We start from the raw sequence: 14,375 nt of genomic DNA, 5'->3' as shown, positions 1-14,375 counted from the left end.
CAACTAGTCCACACACCCTGAAATTCATAGAGGAGAAAACTGGGGCCCAGCAAAAGGCAAAGAGTTACCCAAGGTCAGACAGCTGGTAACAGAATCAAGACTAGGACCTAATCCTTCTTTCCATGGTCTTTTTACTTAATTTACTGCACCTATAGGGAAACAGGCTTTTAGAAATAACCACTAATATTTATTTACATTTTACCATGAAAAAGTAGTACTTTTGCAGTAATTTTTTTTAGCTTATATGCAAACACAATAAACATTATTAAATATCAGGAAAGCTAACGTTTCATACAAGGTAGCTTCAGACCAAATTCAAAATGAATTTGGATAAATTAGAAATACTGTGCATACATATAACCCTTTTGTGCACCGTTAGTCTTGGAATGTTAATCCTTGTTTTTTTGTCATGTCTGTAAAGGAAAAACAAAACAAAACGAAAAAACAGAGCCCTAGAGAAATGCTGTCACTTTTCATTTTTACACCCATCAGATTTAAGGAAAAGACTTTTTAGCCGTTATTGATTGGTTGGAAGGAATGAAGGTTTTTAGTTATAGGTCCAGACGCTAGTGCTGAAAATAAAGATTATAGCCAGTGTTCTTCTGTCTTCCATAGTTATTACAACTATGAGAGCCCCCCACCAAGTCATCTATCAATTCAAGTCTTTTTTTATCTTAATGTTGACACACAAGTTTATACAGAGTGGATGACCAAACTAGCTCAGAAGAGGACAGCAAGAATTAAAGCAGGTGATTCTTCCCTTGTGGGAGAGCTCTCTCAGTGCGAACATGCCTTCTGTGGGCGGAAATCAGGAATCCACCAGCTGTTAATGGAGAGTGCCTTGCTTTCATTTCAGACAGCAGAGTTTTCCAAAGTTTCTCTGCTCCTCTAACAGCATTGCTCTTTAGTGTGTGTTAACCTGTGTTTGAAAGAAATGCTCTTGTACATTAACAATGTAAAGTTAAATGATTAAATTAAATTACATTTTATCAATGGCTACTGGTGTGTTGAATAAGCACGCTTCATTTAACAGTATTTTCTTAACCATTTATATAATGGTATTTGCTGTGAACTCTTAAACATACCCCAAATGGATTTTTTAAAAGGCTTACTAATGCTGAAAAATTAATAGGCATTCTGAATTGGAAATATATTAAACCTCACTGATTGGGAAGAAGGACATTCTAAATTCAATAACCATTTATTGACTACTTCCTGCAGGCAAAGCACAGTTGGGTGCTTTGAGGAGATATAAACATGCACAGTGTACGAAGTTTTTGCTTTCAACTGTATATAGCATAAGTGGAGGTAACAATCTGTTGCCTAAACTTATCATTTAGGGGTATGAAGGATTTATTTCTATATCAAGATGACAGGATATCAGTTGTTTGTGAACCAGAATTTACAAGAATCAGGGTTAGAGTTCTCGAAGATTGATTGGTACTCTCTGCCTTTTTGCTGAAGCCATTACTATTACATTGCTTAGAAACCCCTCTGTGGGCAATGCAAATACAACTTTTATTCAGCTCTACCCCAAACACATATTCCAAGTTAGTACAAATATGGTGTTTTTGTGTGCACTGATAGCTCAAAACTAGAAACGTGGGAGCTCTCATGATTTTCTTCATTAGTTCATGCATAAAGTATTTTCTAAGTGCTGTGTGTGGTCTAGGAGCCAAACCCTTCTTCCTGCTTCTTGCCAGTGCCTTCATTTCCTCAACTATAAAATACAGTAAGAAGAGAATGAGAGATACAGCGGAGCACCATCTTGCATACAAATTCAAATATAGGTGCTTGGCCCAAAGGGAAAAAAGAAAGGGGGAGTGGGGAAGCTCCTTTTTCGGGGACTCTAGGGGCAAAAGTCTGGTTTGAATGGGGAGGGAGCCAAGGAAGATCAGTTCTAGATAAGGGACATTTATTTGCCTGCGGTTGAATTTGCATAAGTTAAATTCACAAAGATAACGCAAGAAGCTAATTGTTGACTTTAAAAAAAATTGCAGTAAAACACACATAAAACTTATCATTTTAACCATTTTTAAGTATCCAGTGATGTTGAGTACATTCATATTGTTTAAGCAATCTCCAGAACTCTTCATCTTGCAAAACTGAAGCTCTGTTCCCATTAACAATAACTCCCCATTCCTCCCTCCCTCAGCCCTTGTAACCAATATTCTTCTTTCTGTCTCTGTGAATTTCACTACTCTAGGTACCTCATATGAGTGGAATCACACAGTATTTGTCCTCTTGTGTCTGGCTTATTTCACCTAACATAATGTTCTCAAGAGTCATCCATGTTGGAGCATGTGTCAGAATTTCCTTCCTTTTTAAGGCTAAATAATATTCCATACCACGTAATATACCACATCTTGTTTACCTATTCACGTGTCACTGGACACTTGATTTGCTTCCCCCTTTTGGCTATTGTGAATAATGCTGGTATAAACATGGGTGTACAAATATTATCTTTTCAAGACTTTGCTTTCAATTCTTTTGGCTAAATGTTGACCTTTGAGCTTAAGTATTATGCAAATTATTTTCAAAGATAATCTTGATTATATGTGATTTTTTGTGGGTTTTTTTTTTTGCCTTAGGCACTGATTTCAGACCCTCCCCATTTCCTTCTCTCAGGTAGCTCCATGAGCAAGCTGCTTATAAACCTTTGTTCTAGGACTAGGAGAAAAATGGGAAAGACTAAAATCAAAAACGGAGAAGACTGAAATCTAAGAGTATTAAATGGTCCATCATCTTGTCCAAATACTTTTCTTTGAAAAAGCCCATACTTTTCTTTGAAAAAGCCCATACTTTCAGCCCAATGGGTTGAAAATCTCATCATGTTTCAAAGAGGATTTTTGCACCTTCTGTTATATGACACCCCTCACCATGAACAAAATTCTTCAAAAGATATTTAAGAAAATTATTCCTCAGGGTCATCGCTGAGTTGTACCGTGACACTAACATAGACAATACTTTTTGTTTGTGTGTTCTGTTTGGTTAGTGTTGCAAGCACACTCATTCCTGTTTTATTTTTTTAACTCTGCCCATTTCATGGCTCCTACTGGGAGCCCAAGGATCACTGGCCCTTTACCCGATTACCCGCTATGATGCTGGTCATCCTCCAGGCTGGGGCTCTAAGGGCATTTGATTCGAGGAGAAGAGGAGACTCAACATTTATTAGGCATCTATTATGTGTGCCAGATACTCCAGTAGATATGCTCATACATGATCACACTTAATGCTCACTACTTCTGAGAAGGTGTCATTATTCCCTGTCTGAAAATGGGGAAAGAGGCTAGGAGAGGGTGAGTACCTTGCCCAAGAGCCCATGGGATTTGAACACATGTCAATATGGCTCTGCAACCCCTGGCAGTCTTCCTGGTGCTTGGTCTTTAGACCCCTGCTCCTCTCTGAAGCAGAGAGAGCATTTACCCTCAGTTCCTTGCTCATCAGCAAGTGGTAAGAAACTCTACCCAAGCACCAGAGCTACTAGCCTATAGAGTGACACAACCTCATTTTCTCTTTCTGTCAAATTTATCACCTGTCCTACTAATTCTTCAGATTCCTTGACTCATGACCCCCACCGTTTTTTCGCCAGGTACTCTAACTTTGTCCCTCACCAGCCTTAGACCCACAGAGCCTTGTAATAATGAAGCCCTGCTCCACTTTTGGAATCCCTTTCTGGTGCTTTCCCCTCTAAACACAAGTGTTCTCTATACTCAGAGTGGACTGCAATCATTCAACCCCTCACAACTCTTTCCTGCCCCAGCCAACTTCCCAATTTCCAGCTGATTTAAAACTTACACTGAGGCACTATAGTCAACAGCTTAAAGGTTGTCCTCCTTCAGATTCTACAGCCACCTCTCTGTTCCCTTCTGACCACGTTCAGTAAACCCACAAAGACCAGCCTCATCAGCCCCATAATCTGCTTTCCTTGTCCCTGCAGAGAGTTGCTGGAGCAATGCAGAGAGCCAGGCAGTCCTTGACCATCTCAGAGTTGTTCTCTTCCCAGCAGCCTGGCCTTCATTTTGCCCATTGAACATCTGAGTCTCCTAACACACTTTCCACCTTTTATTCCTAAAATCCTAATTTCTTCCCCCTGATCATTTCATCCTTGCACATTTTTCTTGCCAGTTTCTAATCAATTGTTCAGAATTATACAAAGGTGTTTTTAAGTATATATTAAAAAAAGACACATAAATATACTAACCTAACATAGCTGCTTTCATATGTTTCATTGTCCATATGAACATACTTAGGTTTTTCTTCTTATTTAAAAAAAATAAAGAGTACATCCTTATGTATTTGCATTTTTGCTTCTTACATTGCCAAGAGATTCTATGGGAAACTAAAATAATATAAAATTGGAAAAATAAAACCGATTGAAAAGAAAAAAGTAAAATAATTCATATATACAAAAAATGAAACTGACTTAAAACCAAAAAATAATTATAAAATGATTTATACATACAAAACAGTAATATAACAAACATCTATGAACTCACCACCCAACTCTAGAACTGTTGGAATCTCTATGCTTCCCTAATCGTATTCCCCCCTTCTCCCCAACAGCCTGAATTTTGGTTTATCATTGCATATGTATATATTCCTAAACAATTTACTGTTTAGAGTTACACTTTTAAAATTTTATATTAGTTGTATCATAAGGTATATATTCTTCTGCAACTTGTTTTTCTCTTTGCTCAAAATTATGTTTATCTATCCACAGATGAATGGATAAAGAAGATGTGAGCTATATATATATACATACACACACACATACACACACACACACACACACACACACACACACACACACACAGTGGAATATTACTCAGCCACAAAAAAGAATGAAAGAATGCCATTTGCAGCAACATAGATGGACCTAGAGATTATCATACTAAGCAAAGTAAGTCAAACAGAGAGAGACAAATATCATGTGATATCATTTGTATGCAGAATCTAAAAAAAAATGATACAAATGAACTTATTTACAAAACAGAAGTAGACTCACAGACATAGAAAACAAACTTACGGTTATCGAAGGGGGTGGGGTAAATTAGGAATTTGGGATTAGCAGATACAAACTACTATATGTAAAATAGATAAACAACAAGGTCCTACTGTATAGCACAGGGAACTATATTCAGTATACTGTAATAGACTATAATGGAAAATAATCTGTATATGTATAACTGAATCACTTTGCTCTACACCAGAAACTAACACAACATTGTTAATCAACTATACTTCAATTTTTAAAATATATTTATCCATGATATCATATGACTCTAATTCATTAATTTTCACTGCTTTGTAGTACTTCTTTTAATACATTATAATTTCTTTATTCACTGTCCTGTCAATGGTTATTTAAGTTGTTTTTAAGTTGTTGTTTTTAAGTTGTTATTTAAGTTTCCATATTCTTACTATTACAAGCTATAACATCAGGAACATTTTTGCACACGTCTCCTGATAAACATAGGCAAGAATTTTTCTAGGCTAGTGGTTTTCAAAGTGTGGTCCCAGGACCAGTAGCATCAGCATCACTTGGGAACTTGCTAGCAATGTAAATTCTCAGGTCCCACCCCAGACCTACTGAATCAGAAACTCTGGGGATAGGGCTTAAGAATCTGTGTTTTAATAAGCCCTCCAGGTGATTATGATGCATGCTAAAGCTTGAGAATCACTGCTCTAGGATTACCAAGAAGTAGAATTGCTAGGTTATAAGGTATGCAAATCTTCTCCTTTACTGGATATACCAATATTCTTCAAAAGTGGTTGTACCAATTTACACTCTCAACAACATTGTATGAGTGTTCCATCTGTTCTACATCTTCCCCAACACTTGGATTCATCAGGATTTTTTATTTTTGCTAACTCAGCGTTTATAAAATGGCACCATGTTGTGCTTTATACAATTATGAATAGAGCTGCCTATTTACCTACAAGCCTTTGTGTGAACGTGCTTCATTTTTCTAGAGTAAATACGTAGGAGTGGAATTGCTGGGTAGGTTTAACTTCATAAGAAACTGTCAAACCTTTTTACATAGAAATAGAATATTTAGCCTGGCACATGGCTACTCAGGATAAACACATTTCTCAGACTTCCTTGCAGCTAGGGGTGGTCTTGGCACTGTGTTCTGGTCAATGGGATATAAGTGATATTGTCATCTGTGTACTATGTCCTATATGCCACTCTCTCCTTCCAGATGGCATTTGACAGTGGCCTTCTAGAGACAACATTACTATTGTCTGCCCCCAGAAAGTGGCTTTATGGGTGGAAATTTCAGCTTGGAGAAGAATCAAGAGTAGTATCATAATAGGTGATATTTTAGGATGACTTGTACATAGGGCTGGTCCTGGAATATGTCTGATTGGTATTGTAACCCACATGTTAGCTGGGGTCTCTTCTCCCTAGGATCTAGAAGGGATTGTTTTGAACTCCCTATTCCACAAATAGTGAGGTCCAAAGACCTCCTCAAGATATCTGCAAATTCTGCCGATTTTTACATTAGCTCTGGCTTCAGGTTCCCACTTCTGTTTGCTTAGCTCTGTTAATGGACTGTCTTGCTGTACTGCTGATGTCATCCCTATTTCTGGTGTTGCTCTAGAAGTAGAACCATCTCCCTACCCCATCAGTTAGCTGTGGTTGAAGAGGAACATGCATTGACCCTTCAGAAAATATTGTGACCTGAATAGTTTAAATCTGAAGGGGCTGTAAATATAGTGGCGCTGTAACTATCATGTCTAGTATAGTAGGAAGCTTGACTTGGCTCATGAAGCCATTGTGGAGGGTAGTTTTGGTAGAATCATCCTTAGTACCTAGCACAGTGCCTGGTTCACCAGAAACCCTTAGAAATGCTTACTTAGTGAATTCAAGTTAGATATTCATTGATGGAAGTGGGAGATGGAAACCACATCAAATTCCCAAGAGATAGACTATGTCATGATTTTCGAAGTTGGTATCTAGAGCCAAAGTGTCTAGTCTCATATTTTTCTGAACTTCAATGCCAAAGAGAGAGAGAGAGAGAGAGAGAGAGAGAGAGAGAGAGAGAGAGAGAAAATCAACACAACCTCAAGGAAGGTTTGTTTTTCCCTTCCCTTTAGAAAGCAGCTGTCAGTTTAACTTATCCCAAAATACTGTCAGTGATGAGCATGACTGAAAATGCGTTTTATCTGTAATTAGAGAGATTACATTAAACACTATTATTTGCAGACACACATTGAATTAACTCTAATCGAGGCTAGCAAATAGTAGAGTCTGCCTATTTTTCACCTCAAAATTTTTAGAAAATTGTGACAGTTGACACACGAGGGACAATGCTGACAAGATTTCTTTCCATCAAATGCCAGACAGTAATTGCAATTGCCTTTAAAAATGTTTTAAGCAGTTTCGTTAGTAAATCAGAAGTTGCCACAAATCATGCTGATAGTTTCTAAACATGGAGGTTGTTGACTGTGCATTCCAATATGAGTTTAATGAATTGATTTTCTAAGGAATTTAACTGCATGTTTTCAGGTGTAATTAATTCACTCTGATTAATGTGATTAGCATAGATATCAGTGGATTACACATGATGCCCTCTATTTATTCACTTATTTTTAATCTGCCACACTGTCCATTGGGAAATTATATATGTGTCTTTTGGGGGAAACATCTTGCTCACAGCTTTGATCACATTGGATTTCTGCAAAGCAGAATCCTGGTAGGAATTCATTGATTATTTACAGGCTATGCAGCAATATACTTTTGTTTGAGGGACCTATTAAAGTTTACACAGTTCCAGGCTTTAAAGAGCTTATAATCCAGAGGGGAAGATGAGACAAACATTCCGATGCAAGTCACTCACAAGGAAGAATGACTGTCCTCAAATTCTTCTTTTTCTGAGCACTTCTCCCCTACTCACCTTAAATAATGCTATTACTTAAGGTATGTCAATGGCCCTCCTCTTCTCCAGTGCTTCCCACTACCCTGGGCACTCTTATTTGTGGCTTCAACTACCACTCCCAAATCTATATCTCTAACTCAGTCCTTGCAGATGCCTCCAGGTAGCTTCACCTGGATATCCCATGGGTACTCCAAATTTAACATACCAAACCCCAATCTCCATCCAAACTTGCCCTTCCTGTCTTCCCAATCTCTGTAAATTGCTCCTCCATCCACCCAATCAGCCAAGCTATACTATTATTGTAAGTCTCAGGACAAGAAGAAATTCATTTATTCCCCATCATTCTCAAAATTTAACATTCATTTTAACGTTCATTAGAATCATCTGGAAAGCTAATTAAAGCACAGCTTCCTGAGACTCGTGCCCAGAAATTCTAATTCAGCGGTCTGGAATGGGATCCATGAATTTGCATTTCTAACAAGCTCACAGGTGACACCAATGCTGTTGGGCCAGGGGCCACAGTTTGAGAACCATTGCCCTAGATAATGAATATAGCATAGACACGTTTCCATGAGCTGTCAAATCCCTACTCGGTGAGCAATCATTGCCAGAGAATGAAGGCCCAGGAAGTAAATCTCCTCTGGAGAAAGCCTCTCTGCATCAACCAGAGGCAGTATGAATTAATGAAAAGGCATGTGATTTAATTATTCCTTCATCCATTAACTATGTATGAGTGCCTACTCTCTGCGAGGCACAGTGCAAGGCACTGAGCTATGCTCTGAGATACAGTGCTGAGTAAAACCATGACACAATCCATGTTTTAACAGGTGAACTCAGGCACTCCATTGAGACTTAGATAATCTGTAAAATGGGGACTGTACAGACTTTATGAGAGATATCAAATAGAGGACTTAAGTAAATGCCTAATTCAGCACACTGATTCTCAAAAAGGATGCTGAATAATTGATAATTAGTTCTTATTTTTTCATGTGAGAATTAGCCACTCTAAAGTGCTATGCAAATGCTAGTTGTAATTATTTTTACCATTATTTCATAGACTCCTCAATGAGTTTACCCAGGTAGTTTTTGATTACAAAAGAGTATTGGTTTATTTATTTATGTGTATATACATAGAAAGAAGTTCTGGAAAGATATTTAACAAATTGTTAACAGTATTTATTTCTCTGTGGAATAATTACGATTAATCTCCAAAGATTAATCTATATTTTCTAGTTTTTTTACTTCTTTCTCTTTTTCTTACTTTTTAAAACTTGAAGTACAGTTGACTTACAATATTATATTAGTTTAGGTGTACAACATAGTGATTCAGTATTTTTATAGATTATACTCCATATAAAGTTATTATAAAATATTGGCTGTATTCCCTGTGCTGTACATTACATCCCGGTGTCTTATTTATTTACTTATAAATTTATTTATTTATGGCTGTGTTGGGTCTTCATTGCTGCGCACGGGCTTTCTCTTGTTGCGGTAAGCCGGGGCTACTCTTCCTTGCGTTGTGCAGGCTTCTCATTTCTGTGGCTCGTCTTCGTTGCGGAGCATGGGCTCTAGGCACGCAGGCTCAGTAGTTGTAGCTCACGGGCTCTAGAGCGCAAGCTCAGTAGTTGTGGTGCGTGGGCTTAGTTGCTCTGTGGCATGTGGGATCTTCCCGGACCAGGGCTCGAACCTGTGTCCCCTGCATTGGCAGGCGGATTCTTTTTTTTTTTTCTTTTTTGTTTGTTTGTTTTTAGATTTTTTTAATTTGAAGTATAGCTGATTTACAATGTCGTGTTAGTTTCAGATGGGCAGCACAGTGATTCATTGTATGTCTGTGTATATATATATATATTTTATATTTTTATATATATATATATATATTCTTTTTCAGATTCTTTTCCCTTATAGGTTATTACAAAAATTGAGTAGAGTTCCCTGTGCTGTACAGTAGGTCCTTGTTGGTTATCTGTTTTATATATAGTAGTGTGTATATGAACTTTTTTTTTTTAAACATCTTTATTGGAGTATAATTTCTTTACAGTGGTGTGTTAGTTTCTGCTTTATAACAAAGTGAATCAGTTATACATATACATATGTTCCCATATCTCTTCCCTCTTGCATCTCCCTCCCTCCCACCCTCCCTATCCCACCCCTCTAGGTGGTCACAAAGCACCGAGCTGATCTCCCTGTGCTATGCGGCTGCTTCCCACTAGCTATCCATTTTACATTTGGTAGTGTATACATGTCCATGCCACTCTCTCACCCTGTCACATCTTACCCCTCCCCCTCCCCATATCCTCAAGTCCATTCTCTAGTAGGTCTGTGTCTTTATTCCCGTCTTGCCACTAGGTTCTTCATGACCTTTTTTTTTCCCTTAGATTCCATATATATGTGTTAGCATACTGTATTTGTTTTTCTCTTTCTGACTTACTTCACTCTGTATGACAGACTCTAACTCCATCCACCTCACTACAAATACCTCCATTTCATTTCTTTTTATGGCTGAGTAATATTCCATTGTATATATGTGGCAGGCGGATTCTTAACCACTGCGCCACCAGGGAAGCCCGTATTTTTTAACCTAGAAGTTTATACCACTTATTCCCCTTTCCCAATCTTGCCCCTCCCCCCACATCTCTCCCCACTAGTAACCACTAGTTTATTCTCTATAACTATGAGTCTGTTTCTGTATTGTTACATTCGTTCATTTGTTTTAATTTTTAGAGTCCACATATGAGTGAAAACATACAGTATTTGTCTGATTTATTTCACTAAGCATAATAACCTCAGGACCATCCATGTTGCTGCAAATGGCAAAATTTCTTTCTTTTTTAAGACTAATATACCATAATATATATATTAATATATATATTCTGTTATATCTTCTTTATCCACTCATTTATTGGTGAAAACTTGGCTATTGTAAATAATGCTGCAATGAACATTGGGGTGTATATATCTTTTTGAATTTGTGTTTTCGTTTTCTTCAGATATATACCCAGTAGAAGAATTGCTGGGTCATATGGTAGTTCTATTTTTAATTTATTGAGGATCCTCTATACTGTTTTCCATAGTGGCTATGCCAATTTTCATTCCCACAAACAGTATACTAGGGTTTCCTTTCTCCACATTCTCACTGACACTTGTTATTTGTTGTCTTTTTGAGAATAGCAATTCTGACAGGTGTGAGGTGATAGCTCATTGTGATTTTGATTTGCATTTCCCTGATGATTAGTGATGTTGAGCATCTTTTCATGTACCTGTTGGCCATCTGTACATCTTCTTTCAAAAAATGCCTGTTCAGGTCCTCTGCCCATTTTTTAATCAGCTTGTTTGTTTTTGTGATATTGACTTGTATGAGCTTGTTATTAATCCCTTATCAGACATATCATTTGCAAACATCTTCTCCTGTTCAATATGTTGTATTTTCATTTTGTCAATGGTTTCCTTTGCTGTGCAACAGCTTTTAAGTTTAATTAAGTCCCATTTATTTATTTTTGTTTTTGTTTCCCTTGTCTGAGGAGACAGATCCAAAAAGATATTGATTGCTAAAACTGACGTCAAAGAGTGTACTGTCTACGTTTTCTTCTAAGAGTTTTATGGTTTCCAGGCTTACATTTGGGTCTTTAGTTCATTTTGAGTTTATTTTTGTAGATGGTATGAGAAAATGTTCTAATTTCATTATTTTCCATGTAGCTGTACAGTTTTCCCAATACCACTTATTGAAGAGACAGTTTTTACCCCACTGTATACTCTTGTCTTCTGTGTAATAGATTAATTGGCCATAGGTACATGGGTTAATTTCTGGGCTCTCTCTTCTGTTCCAAGGATCTACGTGTCTGTTTCTGTGCCAGCACTATGATGTTTTGAATGTTAATGTTGGTATGCTTGATGTTGTCCCAGAGGGACTCATTTTTTTTAATTTGTTGTTCTTTTTGCTGTTACAACTGGGTGGTTTCCACTATTCTATCCTCCAGATCGCTTATGCATGCTTCTGTATCACCTAATCTGCTATTAATTCCTTCTAGCGTATTTTTCATTTCAGTTATTGTATTCAGCCTCTGACTGGTTCTTTTTTATATTTTCTAGTACTTTGTTGAATTTCTCACTCTGTTCATCTATTCTTTTCCCAAGTCTAGTTAGCATTCTTATTACTATTGCTTTGAACTCTTTATCGGGTAAATTATTTGTCTCTGTTTCATTAGGGTTTTTTTTCAAGGACCTTATCTTGGTCTTTTATTTGAAACATCTGCCTCTGTTTTCTCATTTTGTTTACCTTTCTCTGTTTGTCTCTATGAAATTAGGTGAAACAGTTACCTATCCTGGTCTTGAAGGCATGTCCTTGTGTGGGAGTGTCCCTATGCAGTCTGCGTGTCTCCAGCGGCTTTAGGGGGAGAGCTGGATCTGAAGTGAGCATGGGCCATGTCTTCCCCCCTGCACTGGCAGCCACCACCTTGATGGGAGGTCGGGCTGGAATCAGCGGGGCTGGGTGCAGAGAGCCAGGTGCCAGCACCAGTTTCTCCTAGGCTCAAAGGCAGTCACCACCCTATCGTGGGTGGGGTCAAGGCCAGAGGGGCTGGAGCAGGAGCTCTGAGGAAGTTGGGCTTCTCCCCAGTGTGATGGAGTCTCCATCTTGCTTGGGAGCATGGTCAGAGCCTGAGGGCTTGGGGCTGCACTTCTGAGCGGGTTCCACTTTTCCCCCAGTGTGTGGAGCTTGGTTAGAGGCTGGGTTGGGGTCAGAGGTGTTGGAACCGAGGGGGTTGGAGACACACTGTTGAACTGGTTCTGCTCCCTTCCCGGTGTGAGCTCAGGATGGCAGTGGCGGGCTCCCGCCTGGCTAGAGGCAGGGCCAGACCAAGCTGGTTCATCTCCCTCCAAGTGTGAGCACGCTCACCGGCAGTGGTGGCCTCGGCCTTCGCGGGGAGCAGCGGCGGAGCAGGAGGTGCTGGAAGCAGGAGCCCGGTAGGGGGTGGGGGGCAGCCCCTCAGAGCACCGGGCACTTTTCAGACTGCTGCCTCCACACTGGGACTGGGAGCAAGAAGTTTGTGCACGTGACCTTCAAGAGCAGAGTCTCGGTTTCTTACAGCCCTCCGGTAAGCCCCACATCTTTTCAAACCAGCTAATGTTCCTAGTGTTGAACCCCAGGGCTGGGGTGCCTAATATGGGGCTCGAACCCCTCACTCCTTAGGGAGCATCCCCAAACCTGTGATATCCCCGTCTTGTTCTGGGTCGCCCGCTAGGGGTGCAGGTCCTGACTAGATCACTTCTCCTTCCCTCCTACCAGACTCTGTGTGGTCCTTTCATTACAGCCTAGGTCGTAGGAGAGTCATTCTGCCAGTTTTCATGTCATTCTCAGTGAGAGTTGCTCTATATGTAGTTGTAGTTTTGATGGGTTCGTTGTGGGGAGGTTAGCTCAGGGTCCTCCTATTCCACCATCTTGATCCTGCCTCTTGCATTTTCTAGATTTTATTAAACAACCATATATGATTGGTGTAATAAGCATTTAGAAAAGGAAGAGAATGAGTCCACAGGGCCTACAAGGAACAGGTAAACACGTGGAAGCCCTCAGGCAATGTTTCCAAACTTGGCTGCATATTAGTATCAGCTGGGGAGTTTTTAAACATCTAATGGCCTGGCTGCCCCCAAGACCAATTCATTATAAATCTCTGGGGCTAGAACCCAGGCTTCAGTGGTGTTTAAAGCTCCCCAGCTGTTTTCAATATGTAGCCAAAGTGGAGAACCCCTGCCTCAGGAGAACTCCTGCATTTTCCTGTTCTTGGTAGGTCCTGGGAGTCCTGGCTTATGGGGGGCTTCCTGGGTCCCTACAACCAAGCTCATCCCCAGGAGAGACATCAGTGTTCCTTGGCTCCCAGTATGAACATAGTTTTGTTCAGATTTCAGAATAAATGGATGAAGGATGAAATGAAATGGATCAGGGCTAGAAATGACTTTGGCCACTGGACGAATATAGGGAGAAATAGTTGAAAGAAGATGTGAGTTAGAATATCTGGGTTCTTTGTGAGGTCTGTCATCCAACAGCTATGTGATCTTAGGTTACTTTTCACTGAACCTCAGGTTCCTCATGGCTCTGCCTTTCTGTGATGCTATTAGGATTAAATGAACTAAAACACATGAAAAGAGTTTTGTGAAATGTAAGGTAGTATATAAGTATTATTATTTTTATTATTTTGTAACTAATAATATGAAGAATGTGCTCAGAGAAAGATGATATCTGAGGAAGACACGAGAAAGGTTGAATTACCCTCCCATAGGAGACCCAGGCCTCTGGATGAACAGGGAGAACTAAGTTCAAAGCGAATTGAATAAGGGGCAAATCCATGGACTGAAATGAAAAGCAACTTGACATGCTAAACACGAAACACTTCTTTCTCAGAAATCCAGAGAAGAGACTCTGAGAAAGACCTTCCCTTTGCTTTTATGATGGCTTCCAGGAATTTATCCCAAAGTGGTGATGTCTCAGAATAAATAGGT

Source organism: Eubalaena glacialis, chromosome 9, assembly GCF_028564815.1.
Source record: "Eubalaena glacialis isolate mEubGla1 chromosome 9, mEubGla1.1.hap2.+ XY, whole genome shotgun sequence".
Taxonomy (NCBI): Eukaryota; Metazoa; Chordata; class Mammalia; order Artiodactyla; family Balaenidae; genus Eubalaena; species Eubalaena glacialis.
This window is presented reverse-complemented; position numbering follows the sequence as displayed.